We start from the raw sequence: 16112 nt of genomic DNA on the forward strand, positions 1-16112 counted from the left end.
ATGGATGGAGAGATGGGTGGAGGAGGGGAGGGGGAGGGGGGTTGGGAGAGCTCAGGAGGTTGAGGAAGAGAGACAGACAGCAAGAAGATGAGGTCTGAGATTTAAGATGGAGCCCGAGATTGAGAAATCTGCCAGAGTGCGACGGAATGAGGACGTAGAGATGGAGCGAGATAGAAAGAGAGAGGAGAGGAGAGGATGATAGATTGGGATATAAAGTCAAATGCAGAGATGGGAGAGAGATGAGGTGGGAGATGGAAGCAGAAGGAACAGCGAGAAGGCAATGAGAGAAAAAAAAAAGGACAACCAGAAGAGACGAGGACAGAAGGGAATGAGAAGGGAAACGGGTGTAGATGAGATTAGATGGAGGATAAGGAAAGACGAGCTGGGAAATAGACAAAAACCTGAGGATGTTCTTCTAAAGTGGAGATTGTCTGAAACCTTCGCCCCCTTCAACCTTCCAATGTAAAAAATTTAGAGGGTCTACATCCAACAAATATCTCTTACTGACAGTCGGACAAGCGAGCCCACTTCATGAGGTGTTTGGTGAGATGACCGCAGGTGAGGATGGAAGCAGCACTCCTCTCTCAAACTCTCTCTCTCACAACTACTGCCATCAATTTTGCTGTTTGCCCAAAATAAGGGTCAATGTTGGGTTTTGTGAGTTAAAGGGATAGTTTGGGTTTTTTTGACATGAAGTTATATGACATCCTCACCATCAGTGTCGTGCAGCAGCAGTGACTTTTTTGAGTTTTGGCCGCTCTTTTGACTCCTCAAACTCTCTCTCTCACAACTACTGCCATCAATTTTAGTCCATGAGTCTGTGCTGTTTGCCAAAATAAGGGTCAATGATGGTTTTTTTGGTTTAGTTCAATTTAAAAGGGGTTTAAATTTGAAAATAAACATATGAATAACTTGCATAGACTCTCTTTTTTTTGCAAGTTGAAGAAGAGTCCTTGTTATAATGAGTGGCTCAAGCAGTCATAATACACCTGGAGGGTCCAAACATCTGGCTGATGTTTTATATGAAAAAACACAAATCTATTAAATATGTATAAATCATGTTTTTGAATAGCTAGAGATATTTATTTGATTTGAAATGCCACAACTGTATGGAAGATAAATGAAGCTTTAACCCTCTGGGAATGCTCAGAGTCACAAGAGTGGACATTATGTATATGCTAAATTGAAAATGATATAAAAACAAAACACAAGTCACACAATGTGGAGAAGAGTGAGATCAAACAGCAGCTGATTATAGTTCATCAAGGGCAGCCTGATTGGCTCCTGAGGGCCTCGGATAGAAGGAGAGAAAAGGTTTAATTTAAACTGGGTTAGGGTCATCTTCTCAAATTCATATCAGTGTGGCTTACATTAACCCTCCTGTTGTCCTCAAGTCAAGGAAGGAAGGGAGGAAGGAAGGAAGGAAAGGAAGGGAGGAAGGAAGGAAGGAAAGGAGGGAGGAATTGAGGAAGAAGGAAGGTAAGAAGAAGGAAGAAAGGAAGGGAGGAAGAAGGAAGGAAAGGAGGGAGAAAGAAGGAAGGAAGGGAGGAAGGAGGAAGTAAGGGAGGAACAAAGGAAGAAAGAAAGAAAGGAAGGGAGGAAGGAAGGAAAGGAGGGAGGACAGAAGGAAGAAAGGAAGGGAGGAAGAAGGAAGGGAGAAGGAAGGGAGGAAGAAGGAAGGGAGGGAGCAGGTAAGGAAGGAACGAAGGAAGAAAGAAAGAAAGGAAGGGATGAAGGAAGGAAAGGAGGGAGGAAGGAAGGAAGGAAGGAAGGGAGGGAGGAAGGAAGGAAGGAAAGGAGGGAGGAAGGAAGGAAGGAAGGAAGTGAGGACGGAAGGAAAGAAGGAAGGAAGGGAGGAAAGAAGGAACAGTCAAAAAAGACAACAACAATATATTAAGATATATGTATAGAGATTGATTCTGATTTCTACACCAACCCCGTCATGAGATCAGCTGCTTGTGTCTTCTCTCTTCATCTGGTTTGTTTACTATCTCTGCCGTCATTGCAGATCATACCACTCCCCTGTTCCCCTGCACTGCAATCACCTCGGTCCCCTCACCTGAGCTTCTCCTCCTCCTCCTTCTTCCACAGCTGGCCCTCATCATCATCATCATCATCATCATCCTCCCACTCAGTCTCCCTTTCACCGTTACTCCCTGTCAGATTGTCAAGCCGCATGCTCTGCTCTCGTCCTTTCAGCTTTTAGCTTTTTAGTTTGAAGCCTGGTTTCTGTTTTGTGAGTTAAAGGGATAGTTCGGGTTTTTTTGACATGAAGTTGTATGACATCATCACCATCATTGTCGAGAATCAGCAGTGACTTTTTTGGTGTTGAAGAAAGTAGTTCCGGCTAGTTTCTGGAGTCACAAAGATAAAGCGTTTTGCTTCGAAAAAACAGCATCACAAAATCGTTGTCCGTAAAACAGTCAGACCTCTCAATCACCTGGCACTATTTTCCCTCCCTTCGTATCACTGCTCTTTGCCGCCATCAGCTATTTCACGGTGTTTACATGCTCGGATGGTAAACGTAAATATGTCTGACTATGAAACCAGTGCATCAGAAGTGACTTTTTTGAGTTTTGGCCGACTTTTGTTGTTGAAGAAAGTAGTTCCGGCTAGTTTCTGGGGACACAAAGATAACGCTTTTTACTTCAAAAAACAATATGTGTTTCTTTCCCTCCCTCCCTCCTTATTCCTTTCCTTTCCTTCCTTCCTTCCTTCCTTCCTTCCTTCCTTCCTTCCTTCCTTCCTTCCTTCCTTCCTTCCTCCCTTCCTCCCTTCCTCCTGTCCTTCTTTGACCTGAAGACAACAGCAGGGTTAAAAAACTAAACAATACAGCAAAAAAAAAGAAAAAAGTAGCGCCTGAAAAAGGTGAGTTTATCCAGCTGCAATGTTCCCACAGATTTTCACCAGTGTCACACTCACACGCCCTCTAACCCCCAACGGATGCCTGGATTTGGTCTCTGCCACGGTCACGCGGCGCCTCTTGCCTTCTGGGACTAGAAAGCAGAAGTGTGGGAATAACTGTGTCACATCACGAAAGCTTGTCAACACAGCTGCGGCTGAGATAAAAGAGGGAGGGAAAGAGTGAGATGGGGATGAAGGAGGATGGGAGCGGAGGGGAACGGAGTGAGACAGGAGATGGGGATGTTGTTGCAGAAGTATGGATTGCTGAGTGTAACAAAGGGAGTAATGAAAAAGGAGTATAGAGTGGTGAGGAAAAGGAGGAGAGAAGGAGAGAAAAAAGACCAGGGGTGTCAAACATGCGGCCCGTGGGCCAGAACCGGCCCGCCGAGAGGTCCAATCCGGCACAGTTTCCTTCTTCCTCCCTCCCTCCCTGTCTTCTTTTCCTTCCTTCTTTCCTTCCATCTGTCTTTCCTTTCCTCATTCCTTCCTTCTTTTCCTTCCTTCCTGTCTTCCCTTCTCTTCCTTCCATCTGTCCTTGCTCCCTTTCTTCATTCCTTCCATCTTTCCTTCCTGTATTCTCTTTCTTCTCTCCTCCTTTTCTTTTCTTCCTTCCTTCTATCTGTCCTTCCTTCCTTCCTCACATCCTTCTTGTCTTCTCTTCTCTTCCTTCAATCTGTCCTTGCTCCCTTTCTTCCTTCCATATTTCCTTCCTGTATATTATCTCTTCCTTCTCCTCCTTCTTTTCCTTCCGTCCTTCCTTCCTTCCATCTGTCCTTCTTCCCTTCCTTCCTTCCTTCCTTCTTGTCATCTCTTCCTTCCATCTGTCCTTGCTCCCTTTCTTCATTCCTTCCATCTTTCCTTCCTGTATTTTCTTTCTTCTCCTCCTTTTCTTTTCTTCCTTCATTCTATCTGTCCTTCCTTCCTTCCTCCCATCCTTCCTGTCTTCTCTTCTCTTCCTTCCATCTGTCCTTGCTCCCTTTCTTCATTCCTTCCATCTTTCCTTCCTGTATTCTCTATTCTCTTTTCCTTTCTTTCCGTCCTTACCTTCCTTTTAGTGATCCGGCCCACATGAGATCAAATTGGGCTGTATGTGGCCCCTTGAATGAAAATGAGTTTGACCCCCCTGGGCTAGACTCTCAGCAGTTTAACTCTTCCCCCTTTAAAATTCACAGCTGTAAAATAGCTGATATACTCTGTTGAATCAAGCATACCTATGTAAAAGAAAAAAAAGAAAACATAGAAAACAGGATGCCAGTTATGTTCAAACATTCAGCACCAAGGACAGCACCACCTTCCATCTCTCTCTCCCTCTCTCTCTCTATATATATATATATATTTTGAGGAAAAGGAGGATAGAAGGAGAGAAAAAAGAGGAGCAAGAGATGGATGGGCTAGACTCCCAGCAGTTGAATCAAGCATGCCTGTGTATAAAAGAAAAGAAGAAAACAAAGAGAACAGGATGCCAGTTGTGTTCAAATGTTTCAGCACCAAGGACAGCACCACCATCCTTTTCTCTCTCTCTATATATATATATTGAGACAGGCCAGGTGCAATGTCTCCGTACCATGTCTTTCTTCCACATAAACCTAAAATAGACACAGCTGTCTCCAACACTATACAAGGCCTAGTCATTTAAGCATAAGACAGACTACAACACCACAGGCAGTGACACAGATGCAGTAAACATGCAGTTAAACAACACACTCATCTCATATTCTCACTGATTTCGTCATAACAAAAAATTCAAGTTAATAAAGATGAATCATGAGTGCTCAGCCTGCTGTAGCCTTTTAATGGAGTCTAATTGTTTATTCCTCCATCCTCCATCCTCCATAGAACAAAATAATCCACACAGGTTAACAAACTTTTGCTCACATACCCTTTCTAAAACTTCTTCCTCCTCCTCATCCTTCATGGTGACTAACCTGCCAACCGCTTTGTCAGTGTCAGTGTTTATGTCCCGCTCAACACACATCAAAGTGAGGTTGGAAAGTTTTGCCTCATCCATGCAGGAATGCAAATAGCTCCTAATGAGCCTCAGACAGCTGAAACTTCATCTTGTGAGTTTCATCACCAAAAATATGAGAAATAAATATTTCATATTTTGGCAAAAGTTTTCAGCGAAGTTAGTTATAAACTTTGAATTGCTGTTTCTGCAGTCTGACTCCTGCAGAGTCAATGGCTGTGTTCGAAACTGCATACTACATACTTCTATACTACATACTACATACTTCTATACTACATACTTCCATCCTACACACTAAAGGACCAGATAGTAAGCAGACCATTTACACTGTAGTAAACTACACGATTACCCACAATGCATTTGGTTCCTACCCGAGCTGAAATCATCAGGCTGAAGCTGATTTCATTTTAGCTCTAACTCTGTAAATAAACCACTTTATCCACATGTCTAACCTTTTTAGGAAGAAAGTAAAGTAGCCCTTTAGATCCACAATGTGACGCTAATTTATCCAAATAACACCTGTTTAAAGTTTTGTTCCTGAGAATTCAGAGCCACTCAAGTTAGCCGTAGCGAGTAACGCACTTCCTGTCATTATTATTAAGAAAACCATAACAATAGAAATTGTGCTTTTATTTTGAAAACAGGAAGTGAACATACCCTCGCTGTGGCTAACCTGAAAGCACCGACATGGTGATCTATGACGTTTGTACTTTGGGTTTTTTTCAGAAGTTGCGTTGCATCTTGGGTAATGTGAGTGTGAGTAGTCAGCTCTTGATGCATACTCTGCATTTCTGGAGAATCTAGTAAACCATCCAGGAACTTCTCACATACTCTAAATCACATACTACGCAGTTGAAACACACTACATACTTCAAATGACGTCAGAGTTAGTACGAGTAGTAGGAAAGTATGCAGTTTAGAACAGACCCGACGAGAGGAGACAGCCAGGGATTAAACACTTGTAGTGATAAGAACTACCACAGAGAATGAATAGTAAAAGTTAAGAGAGTTAAGCTCTACTATTCCTGTTGCGCTGTCCAGTTGGGACTCACGCTACATCCCCAGCGAGGTCCCTATTGAGCACGGGCCCTGGGACAGTCACCCCCCCGTCCCCCTGCCTCCGAGCAGTAAAGTCAGAGAAACAGGTTCACAGAGGATGAGGGAGAACAGGACTGGCAGATGGGGGAGTGGTGGTATTTCAGTAAAAGGAGATGAATGATATCAGCAGACGAGTAGGTGAGGGATGCAAAGTCTGAGACACACACACACACACACACACATATTTTCACACCCAGACAATGAGCGATGACACAGTCAAATATTTGGAGAGAACAGCCTGGGTTTGCCTTATGCTGTGTCTGTCGCCCATGACGATGCCTGGCAGAGCGGGATATAGGTGAAGACAATAGAAAGAGAGAGAGATGGAAGTGTGTGTGTGCTACTGTAAGATTCAAATATGTGATTGTGGATATGATTTTACATACCTGTGTGTGGCGAGTCAGGTGTGTATGTGCATAATAAATCTGTGTGTGTGTGTGTGTGTGTGTGTGTGTGTGTGTGTGTGTGTGCAGTATGTAGACATTAGCATGATTGCAGAGAGTGGCAGCTAATCTGTTTATGCAGTCAGAGCTCATCCGGCTCTAAAACCCACAAATAAATATTTAAGTCTGTCTGGCTGCTGCTGCTGCTGCTGCTTTTCATTTCCATTGTATAAAAAAACAACAACAACAACAACAACAAGAGAAAAAAAGAAAAATACAAGAGGCAGCACTTTTTAAAAATGGGTTTGTTCTCAGCAAAGCTTCAAACAGGAAGATGTGAAGTGTGTCTGTATTTGCCTTTTTCAAGTGTGCGAGGTAGTCACTGTAATCATGTCTCTGCATTCCAGGTTTCTTTCTTTTGGAGTCTGTGCATCTTTTTCTGTGTGTCTGAGTGATTGTAGACTTGATCTTCATAAAGATGGAAGTACAGAGATACACACACACACACACACACAGACACAATCAAGTTTTAGACATTGGCGGTGAAAACATTTGTGGATTGTGAAAAAACTGTCAACTGGTTTGGAGTGAGATTAGAAAAAGTTTCAGATTAAAGTTTAGCTTGAGGTTTGGTGTTAGGCATGTATTAGTGATGTTTTGGCCCCTTCCTTTTTTTTCAAACCTGTAGTTTGTTTGGTGTGTGGTCCTGATCAGGGGATGAGGTCATAAACTTTAATTTCCCCTTGATTTGGTTTCTTTTCACACAAGGAAAAAAAAAATCCAAGTGCACCAAAATGCATTGATTTCGTTGATTTCACTCATCTGCATCCCAGCATGCAACGCACACTTGGCAACAGGAGCTGTTTACTATAGCTCAAACTTTTAGAGAATTAATTGGGTCGGATTAAGGGTTGGATCCCATCTCTGCCCTAAAGACCCCCCTGGAGTCCCTTTAAGACTGTATCAAGATCTGGTGGTTTTGGTCTGCACTAGAGTGTGAGTGCTGCGTTAAGATCTGCCAAAACACTAAAAGGAGGAAAACAAACTAGAGTCTGATTCAAGTGAATTAAAAACTGTTTGAAAACACTTTAAATGCTTTAGTTTGTCACGTTCCTGTTTGTAGCTCCACCAAGTCTGAAGAACCGGCAAGAGTCAGAGAATGATCTTAAACAATAAGAGAACAACATGATGCTTGTGTTGTTTATGTAATGTATGATGTTGGATTGAATGTGTGGGAGAACTCGTCTAGAGGTCAGAAGGGAGATTGGTTTCTTTCTCTTGCTATATGTTGCTCTTTTTAAGACTGCTTTAATTTCCTTCAAATTGATATCAGTGGTAATCAGTGCTTGTTTCCAGTCTAAATGGGCGGCTGTGGCTCAGGAGGTAGAGCGGTCATCCTCCAATTGGAAGATTGGCGGTTTGATTCCTGGCTCCTCCAGTCCTCATGTCGATGTGTCCTTGGGCAAGACACTTAACCCCAAATGTTGCTGCGCCAACGATGTATGAATGAGAATGAATGGTTAACTTCCCCCTGATGAGCAGGTTAGCACCCTGCGTGGTTGCTCCTGCATCAGTGTGTGAATGAGTTGTAATTAGGGCTGTCAAACGATTATTTTTTTTAATTGAGATTAATCGCAGAATTTCCATAGTTAATCTCGATTAATCACGTTTTGAATTGCATGTTTAAAATCCTGTTATTTTCCATTTGAAGGCAGTTTTAAGCCCATAATGTAAAGCATTTCTTACCAGAGTGTCTTAACTGGGAATCAATCACGGCTCTGCTGCGACTCCCACACTCCAAAACGGTCCTTTGGTGGAGCTGAGGCTGGCTTGGCTGCACCTGGGTGTTTAGCGTGGAGGTGCTAACTCAAACTCCACGTACTCCGGTGGTAGTTAAACTCCGTTTGACACAGGTTGCATTTTACTTTTGACTTGTCAACTGAACCGTCTGGAAGTGTTTTAAAGTTAAACAAGCCGTTCAAAAGTCCAGTAGCTTTCTTACTTTCCATCAGCGCGGTAGGTTTACTGCAGGAGGCCACTTCAAAGCATAGCGCTACAGCTAGAGGAGCCGTCTACGGGGGAGTAGAAGGGACAAAAAGGCTTGCAAAATTAAAATGCGATTAAAAAAAATTAGCGCGTTATGGATTGCATTAATCTAATCGCGATTAACGCGTTAACGCTGACAGCCCTAGTTGTAATGTAAAGCGCTTTGAGTGGTCATAAAGACTAGAAAGGTGCTATATAAGTACAGTCCATTTACCATTTAAATAAAAGCTGTGGACATGTTCAGCTCCTATCAGAAGGTTTCATTAGGGAATTAGGCCAAACGTGGAAACAGGTTCTTAAAACTGAAGCACAGTTAAAGCATGTTTCTGTGTCTCATGTTTCTGTGTCTCATGTTTCTGTGCGTCTCGTGTGTTTTCCGTCGGAGGTCTTTGTGTGCGTTCACACGTACCATGTCATCCACTCCAGTGAGATCCTGCCATGCTGCTGCTGTCTTGCACATTTTTCATTATCGCTGCATTCATCTTCAGCCTCTCCTCACTTCTCCTTTATGTGCTGCTCCATTCACACACTTCCTGTGTCTCTTGTAAGGGGGAAATATGTACCTGCTAGTTTCTGGAGGAATGTGCTTATCTAACCGTCAAAGAAATATATAAAAAAACAAAAAAACATGTTTGATCACGTTTAATCAGCTCCTACTTTTACATTCAATCTTTAAAGTTCAATGCCTGAAACCCTTTTGATGAACAGTATCTTCAGTTAATGATGTGGCATTCGCTTTCATCTTCAGCACCAGATTGATGCATTTTCTTCTAAAATAGCTTCTCATTGTCATCAATAAGTTAAACTAGAAAAAAGAGAAAAGTCTGTCTATCAAACATCCTCCAAATGACAATTAGAGTATTCCAGGATCCTTATAAAGCAGAGAGTCAAACATCAGCTTTTCCTGATTATTTTCCTTTTATGCTTTAAGTAGTGTCTGTTTAGCAAGCTTGTTAACTCCTCACTGTTATAAAACACACAACACACCGTGCAAACAGTAAATTATTTGCCTGCTGACCAAGTTCTTAGCTGTAGGACACTGCATGAACACAATCAGAGCCTCTCTCCGCAGCCTCAGTCCCTCAGACGAGAGCGAGCCATCAGCCCAGAGTGTTTACTGCCAGGGCAGAGGAGGAGGCGGCGTGCATCGCAATGTGTGTTTTGGTGACGAAAGGAGCAATCGGATTACGAGGAGTTAGAGCAGGGCTGCATTTCAATTCTCGGTTTAGCCTAAATTTAATCCAGATCTATCAAATGTAGACACACCCTGGACACAAGATGCATGGTAGCGTCAGATTAAAAGGACACCTGAGAAACATCCTGATGCAGATAAAGGTTTAAATAGTTTAGCTTCACCTGCATGTTCAGAGTCGAACCCCTGCAGCAGGTTCGTGTGTGTTAGTTGTAAGGGAAAGGAGGGAGGGAGGGAGGAGGGAAGGGAGGAAAGGAAGGAAGAGAGGAAAGAAAAGGAAAGAAGGAATAAAGGAAGGTAGGAAGGACAGAGGAAAGAAGGAAGGTAAAGGGGAGGTAAAAGAGAGAAGGAAGGAAGGAAAGAAGGTAATGGGGAGGAAAGAAAGATTAAGGAAGGGAGAGAGGGAGAAAGGAAAAGAGGAAGGGAGGAAGGAAGGAAAGACGGACAGAGGAAAGAAGGAATGTAATGGGGAGGACAAAGAGAGAAGGAGTGAAGGAAGGATGGAAGGAAGGTAATGGGGAGGAAAAAAAGAGAGAGGGGAACGAAGAAAGGAAGGGAGGGAGGGAGGGGGGAAGGAAGGAAGGAAGAAAAGAAGGACAGAGGAAAGAATGAAAGTAATGGGGAGGAAAAAAGAGAGAGGGGAAGGAAGGAAGGAAGGAAGGAAGGAAGGAAGGAAGGAACGAACGAACGAACGAACGAACAGACGGGGTCAGTTTGTCCCAGTTAGACGACAGGAAGGTTAATAAGCATCTACTCTACATTGGGAGGTGACGTGTGTGTAACTGTGTCCCAGCAGCGTCTTCTCCGTGCTCCCATGGGTGCTGCTTGAGGTCACATCTCCCAGTCGAATTTGCACGTCCTCACACTGATAGGTCAGTTTTTCAATTTCCTTCCTAATTGGTGCGGTCAGGGAAACGTAAGGAAATGTAGGGGAAGTTGTTCCATAGCAACTCCTGAGGGGGTCTCACAGGGATCAAAGAATCCCCCTGTGGATGCTATTGGCTTTTCATCTTTCAGGGTAACGTGTCACCGTGTGTGTGTGTGTGTGTGTGTGTGTGTGTGTGTGTGTGTGTGTGTGTGTGTGTGTGCGTGTGCGTGTGCATGTGCATGTGTATGTGTATGTGTGTGTATGTGTGTGTGTGTGTGTGTGTGTGTGTGTGTGTGTGTGTGTGTGTGTGTCTTACTGCATGAGGAAACAATGAAGCGATACAACAGGGGGGAAAAAAAGCAACATTATGCAAATGAGTTAAGGTGGAATTAAAGCATTATTAGAGAATGGACAATATTGCTGTGATCCCAAGGAAATAGTAAGACAAAAACTAAATAATAAGAATAAAATAATAAAAAAAGAAACAGGTACAAACTTGTCTTAAAAATACAATAAATAAATAAAATCTAAATACCATTTGTGACTCAAGTATTGTAACATCAAGCTATTTAACCTTTGTGTCGTCCTCCCGGGTCAAATTGACCCCGTCTGTTTTGACTGTTCCTCCTTCCTTCCTTCTTTCCTCCCTCCCTCCCTCCTTCCTTCCTTCCTTCCTCCCTCCTTTCCTTTCTTCTTCCTCCCTTCCTCCCTTCCTTCCTTCCGTCTTCCTCCCTCCCTTCCTTCCTTCCGTCTTCCTCCCTCCCTTCCTTCCTTCCTTCCTTCCTTCCTCCTTTCCTTCCTTCTTCCTCCCTCCCTTCCTTCCTCCCTCCTTTCCTTCCTTCCTTCCTTCCTCCTTTCCTTCCTTCTTCCTCCCTCCCTTCCTTCCTCCCTCCTTTCCTTCCTTCCTTCCTTGACTGGAGGACAACAGGAGAGTTAAAATATACACGGTCGCCCATAAAGTTGGAATAAAATATTCTTTACTTCTTCTCATGAAATGATTGTTACAATGTGATTTATTCTGAATAGATGAAGTTTAAATATTCTCAAAATTGTATTGATTAATCTCATCACACCTGATCAAAGCTGATTACTGATGTGTATAAATAGTAAATAACAAGAGGAATGTGTATGAAAACTAAATTATTCTAACTTTATGGGCGATGTGTATATTTGTTTTACTTAGACACTGATTTTTTTGATTTGTTCCATCATGAGTTGTGCTGACTGCAGTGATCAAGCTTCTCCAACAGCAAGTAACAAACAACCTTTTTTATTGTGAGAGGCAGAGTCTGATTCCTGTCCCCCAAAATCACCAAACACATCTCTGATTTGTTGAATAATAATAATAATAATAATAATAAGAAACTTTATTTCTATTGCACCTTTCAAACCCAAAGTTACAAGGCTGATATTTACAGAATAAGAGAATAACATAAAATAGATGAAACATCAACAACAAGGAGCAGCTATTATATAATATAACAATGCCTCTCTGTACTAGTGCGTCTTTCAAACGTTTTTTAACCCTCCTGCTGTCCTCGAGTCAAGGAAGGAAGGGAGGGAGAAGGGAAGGAAGAAAAGAGGAAGAGAGGAAGGAAGGAAAGAAGGACAGAGGAAAGAAGGAAGGTAATGGGTAGGAAAGAAAAGAAAGAGAAGGAGGGAGGAAGGAAGTAAAGGAAAGGAGGAAAGGAAGGAAGGAAGGAACAAAGGAAGGAAGGAGGGAGGGAGGAAAGAGAGATGAGGGAGAGAGGACAGACAGAAATGAGGAAGGAAGGAAGGAAGGAAGGAAGGAAGGAGGGAACGAAAGAAGGAGGGAGGGAGGAAGGAAGGACAGAAGGAAGGGAGGAAAGGAAGGAAGGAAGGAGAGAGGGAGGGAAGAAGGAAAAGAGGAAGAGAGGAAAGAAGGAAGGTAATGGGTAGGAAAGAAAGAGAGAAGGAGGGAGAGAGGAAAGAAGGGAGGGACGGAGGAAGGAAGGAAGGAAGGAAGGAAGGAAGGAGTCAGACCATGTATGGAGTCAGAGCTTGGTTTAAATGTTGGTGTTAATCCATCAAGTAGATATTTATTTATATTTCACTAAATAAGTCAGAACGTTGCCTCCCACATAACCAGCCAGTGGTCCTGCTAACCTCCACACACTATAGATCAATATGAGGAATGTTACATGCTCCGAGCGACTGCAGCTTCAGTGTCCACAGAAACATGAACAGACGGGTTGATTCATCACTGATCTGATTCTTCAGGGCTAAAGAACACAAAACTAAAATCTCTCCCAACTCTCCATCCCAACAAGAGATCAGCTGACATGAAGCTCAGTTATCAGTTTATACACTCACTGTGTGACTTCATTAACCTTCCTGTCGTCCTCCCGGGTCAAATTGACCCCATCTGGTTTGACCCTTCCTTCCTTCCTTCCTTCCTTCCTTCCTTCCTTCCTTCCTTCCTTCCTTCCTTCCTTCCTTCCTTCCTTCCTTCCTTCTGTCCTTCCTTCCTCCCTCCTCCTCTCTTTCTTTCTTTCCTTCCTTCCTTCCTTCCTCTGTCCTTTTTTCCTCCCTCCTTCCGTCTTTCCTCCCTCCTACCTTCCTTATTTCCTCCACCCTTCCTTCCTTTCCTTTCTCCCTTACTTCTTTCCTTTCCTCCTTTCCTTCCTTCCTTCTTCCTCCCTTCCTCTTTTCTTTTCTCCCTCCCTCCTACCTTCCTTATTTCCTCTGTCCGTCCTTCCTTCCTTCCTTTCCTCCCTTTCTTCCTTCTTCCTCTTTTCTTTCCTTCTACCTCCCTTCCTTCCTTAACTCTAGGACAACAGGAGGGTTGAAGTCTTTATTGTGTGGCGTTCAGGGACAAACGTTGTATTAATATCAGATGGATTTATGAAATAAGACAGAAGAGTTAAGAGAGCCTGGACGTATCTGCATCTTCCGTCTTTTCTCTGTTTTCTCTTGTTTTTTTTTTTACACCTTTCATTTGTCGTTTCACCACACAAATAAACGAAGGCAGACACACTCACCCCCGACTGAGATGTTTTTGGCTAAATCAAATTGAACTTAGTGAAAATCAACATTTATTTGATAGGATTGTCAGAATTGTTTCTTCTCACCGGAGAGAGGAAGTAGAGCCAGGATGCATCTGGGCCAAGCGTCTGTTTTGACTGTTCCTTCTTTCCTCCCTTCTTTCCTTCCTTCTTCCTTCCTGCCTCTTTTCCTTTCTCCCTCCCTCCTACCTTCCTTCCTTCCTTATTTTCTCCATCCTTCCTTCCTCTTTACCTTTCTCCCTCCCTCCCTCCTTCCTTCTGTCCTCCCTCCCTCCCTCCCTCCCTCCCTCCCTCCCTCCTTCCTTATGTCCTCCATCCTTCCTTCCTTTCCTTCCCCCCCTACTTCTTCCCTTTCCTTCATTCCTTCCTCCTCCTTTCCTTCCTTCTTTCTTCCTCCTTTCCTTCCTTCCGTCTTCCTCCCTTCCATTTTTCTTTCCTCCCTCCCTCCTATCTTCCTTCCTTCCTTCCTTATTTCCTCCATCCTTCCTTCCTTTCCTTTCTCCCTTACTTCTTTCCTTTCCTTTCCTCCCTTCCTTCCTTCCTTCCTTCCTTCCTCTCTCCCTCCTTTCCTTCCTTCTTCCTCTTTTCCTTCCTTCTACCTCCCTTCCTCCCTTAATGAATCCCATCCATCCCTTAGTGAAAATCAACATTTATTTGATAGGATTGTCAGAATTGTTTCTTCTCACCGGAGAGAGGAAGTAGAGCCAGGCTGCATCTGGGCCAAGCGTCTGTTTTGACTGTTCCTTCTTTCCTCCCTTCTTTCTTTCTTTCTTTCCTTCCTTCCTTCCTTCCTTTCTTCCTTCCTTCCTTCCTTCCTTCCTTCCTTCCTTCCTTCCTTCTTTCCATCTGTCCTTCCTTCCTCCCTCTTTCTCTTTCTTTCCTTCCTTCCTTCCTCCCTTCCTGTCCCTTTTTCCTTCCTTCCTCTTTTCCTTTCTCTCTCCCTCCCTCCGTCCCTCCCTCCCTCCGTCCCTCCCTCCTTCCTTCCTTCCTTTCCTTTCTCCCTTACTTCTTTCCTTTCCTCCATTCCCTCCTCCCTCCTTGCCTTCCTTCTTCCTTTCTCCCTCCCTTCTACCTCCCTTTCCTTCCTTATTTCCTTCATCCTTCCTTCCTCTTTTCCTTTCTCCCTCCCTCCCTCCTACCGTCCTTCCTTATTTCGTTCATCCTTCCTTCCTTTCCTTTTTCCCTTACTTCTTTCCTTTCCTCCATTCCTTCATCCCTCCTTTCCTTCCTTCCTTCTTCCTTCCTCCTTTCCTTTCTCCCTTACTTCTTTCCTTTCCTCCCTTCCTTCCTCCCTTCCTTCCTCTCTCCCTCCTTTCCTTCATTCTTCCTCTTTTCCTTCCTTCTACCTCCCTTCCTCCCTTAATGAATCCCATCCATCCCTTTAGTGAAAATCAACATTTATTTGATAGGATTGTCAGAATTGTTTCTTCTCACCGGAGAGAGGAAGTGGAGCCAGGCTGCATCTGGGCCAAGCGTCTGTTGCCTACAGTCGGTTATAAACTGTCTGATTCAAATCAAAACACTCTCAGCTGCTGCACAGGATCCCATTTAGTTTGGTATGCCTCTAAATACCCTTCACACAGCCTTCCTCATCAATCTGATGCCATAATCCATCATTATGAATGCAGAGTGGGAGGCTTGGGTTTGGGGAAATAGCTTCTTTTGTTTCCTGATGAAAAATAACTCATTGGCTGTGACTTTCTTTCTCTCTCACAGTAGATGAGTGATGGTTCTGAGTTGAGTACAAAGCAGCGGGAACATTATTACTCACATTGCAAACCGGTAAGATTCAGCCTTTTACTTTCACAAATAATGTACGGCCTGATGGGTGGGCGGCACCCCCCCCCCCCCACACTTCTTCGTAGGTTTCGTGTTGTTCAGGTTTTAGCTGGTGTGTCCGTGGGAAACGTCTCAGCACTTTTTTACTTTTTAATGGAACAGACTGCCTTCATCCCCAGCCATGCTGAGCTTAGCATGTTTTTAGCACTGAGGATTTAAGAATTAAAATTTAAAGGAAATATTTTTTTTATTATTTTCTTCCAGCTACAGAGAATAAGAGAGTTTCACACTGCGTGCTCTGTGTGTGTATAAAGAACACACTTCCCTATTTTAAAAGGCTGCTACCTTTTAAAATAGGGTCTAATATTTACTGTGACACATTAACTTGTTGTCAAAGTAGTTTAACCTTCCTGTCGTCCTCCCTTCCTTCCTTCCTATCTTCCGTCTGTTCTTCCTTCCTTCCTTCCTTCCCTCCCTCCCTCCGTCCTTCTCTCTTTCTTTCCTTTCCTTTCTTTTCCTCCCTTCCTTCCTCCCTCCTTTCCTTCCTTCCTTCCTTCCTTCCTTCTGTCTGTCCTTACACCTTCCGTCCTTCTCTCTTTCTTCCCTTGCTTCTTTCCTTCCCTCCTTCCTCTCTTCCTTCTTTCCTCCCCCTACCTTCCTCCTTCCTTCCTCCGTTCCTCTTTTCCTTCCTCCCTCCTACCTTCTGTCCTTCCTTCTTTCCTCCGCTCCTCCTATCCTTCCTTCCTTCCTTCCTTTCCTCCTTTCCTCCCTTCCTCCCTCCTTTCCTTTCCTTTCCTTCCTTCCCTCCTCCCTCCCTCCCTCCCTTCCTTGACTCGAGGACAACAGGAGG

The sequence above is a fragment of the Scomber japonicus genome, chromosome 2 (genome assembly GCF_027409825.1).
Source record: "Scomber japonicus isolate fScoJap1 chromosome 2, fScoJap1.pri, whole genome shotgun sequence".
Classification (NCBI taxonomy): Eukaryota; Metazoa; Chordata; class Actinopteri; order Scombriformes; family Scombridae; genus Scomber; species Scomber japonicus.